Genomic DNA, 2,024 nt, shown 5'->3' with positions numbered 1-2,024 from the left:
TAAACAACTTGAGAGAATTTGTTGAAATGGAACTTGGAGAGCTACAGAAATTTAGAAGTTTTCAAACTGTTCTTATGAATGCTCTTGATTCTAAAGTTGATGGGACTTTGATGTTAATGTACAAGATTGTGGAAGAATTGTTTAAAATCAAAGTTCATTTGGGTATTTCAACCATCGAAATTTGGAGAAACCAGTAAGAAGGTCACTCTAGTTCTGTTCCTCAAGCCGAGAAAGAAAAAGAAAAGGAGGAAGAGAAAGAAAAAGAGGAAGAAAAAGAAACAGAAGAGGAAGAAGAAGAAGAAACAGAAGAAGAGGAAGAGAAAGAAACAGAAGATGAAGAAGAGAAAGAGGAAGAAAAGGAAGAAGAGGAAGAAGCTGAAGCTAAAGCTGAAAAAGATGACGATGATTCTGATGATGAGAATGGTAATGGAGGCAGCAAAGAAGGTAGTGGGAAGGATATGAGTGACTCAGAGTCTGAAGCAGAACCAGAGACCCCTGCTCCTGCTGCTCCTGCAAAAGGAAAGGGAAAAACAGCTCAAAAGGAACAAAGAAGCAAACAAAAAGAGGAAACTGGTAAACCCTCTGGCAAAAAGACTAAAACTGGCAAAAAGTCTGCAGCTGAGTCTGGTACTACTGCTGTCACTAAGCTCACAGCTGGGCCTATTGTTCCTTTGACACCAGGAACTGAATTGGCTGCTGAAATTCTTCAAACTTTGAGTAATAAACCTGTCAAGCCCAAAAAGCTGAAAATGGCTGCTCCAAAATCAATCAGGAGAAGTTCCAGGCTGAAAGGATAAACTGAATTTTGATTGAATTTTGTCTAACAAATGCATCTAGTTTGCTACTTAGTTTGCTACTTTTGGTTTTTCTGAACTTTAAATTAGTCTGCTATATCAGTTACTGTTTTGACTGTTTACTCACTGCATTTAGACTGATTTTTGACATGCATGATTTCTCCCATATTCTTTTGATGCTGACAAAAAGGGGGAGAAAAGTAACGAATGAGTAATCTTGTTGATATTACTTGTGGTTGATATAGTTTGTGATTACTCATGGTTGATATAGTTTGTGAATAGTATATTGTTGATATAACCTTATGGTGTGCATATTGTTGATATCACTTGTGAATGATATACAATTTGTGATTAGTGTGTATATTGTGCATATTTAGTTAGTATCTTTAATCACACTTGACTCCTTAAGAAAATGCTTATAAATATTTTATTGAAATTATTAAGGGGGAGTTATTTGTGATTAATTGTTGATATAAGCACATACATAGGGGGAGTTATTCTCACATATACATTCATACACATACTCACACTTATTTACATTTGCATGGTGATTCAATTGAGTTTTGTCATCATCAAAAAGGGGGAGATTGTTGACCCCACAAGCTCAATGGAGCATAGATTTTGATGATACCAAAACTCAACTAGAATCAAACTAACATTGTTTTTAAGTATTGTGTATCTCAAAGAAAAAGGACAAAAGGATTTCATGATGGATTCGTGCTCTTGAAGAAAAGATGACATTCTAAGGATAACACAGGACGAATCAAAGGAGATCAAAGAAGAAAATGTTACCTTCCAAGGCTACATTGAAAATTAGAATTGAAGGTACATATAGTATTAGAGTTAGTTTTATCTTTTAGGATTTCTTATGAAAAGAATTGAGGAGTAAAAGTCAATGATGCTTATTTTCAATCCCTCAAAAGATTTTCTTTTAAATATCATTATTGGCCTAAAAAGTGTTTGACTATGATTTGGTGTAAAGTTTTATAGTTTTGAAAGTTATGCAGAAAAGTTTTCCTGGTATGCTAACTGGTTTGCTACTTATTTTAGTATGCTAACTGGTTTGCTATTTTCTCAAGTATGCTAACTGTTTCAACTCTGCACAACATCGCAGAAAACGACAAAATAATGGCTATTTTCTTGAAATTCGTATCTGTAACGTTCAAATGAGTTCTGCAACGGTAAAAAACGTTCCAAAGCTATAAATACACCTTCCTTTGGCCATTTTGC

Source organism: Hevea brasiliensis, chromosome 5, assembly GCF_030052815.1.
Source record: "Hevea brasiliensis isolate MT/VB/25A 57/8 chromosome 5, ASM3005281v1, whole genome shotgun sequence".
Taxonomy (NCBI): Eukaryota; Viridiplantae; Streptophyta; class Magnoliopsida; order Malpighiales; family Euphorbiaceae; genus Hevea; species Hevea brasiliensis.
The sequence above is the reverse complement of the archived record's forward strand: the minus strand, read 5'-3'. Positions refer to the sequence as shown.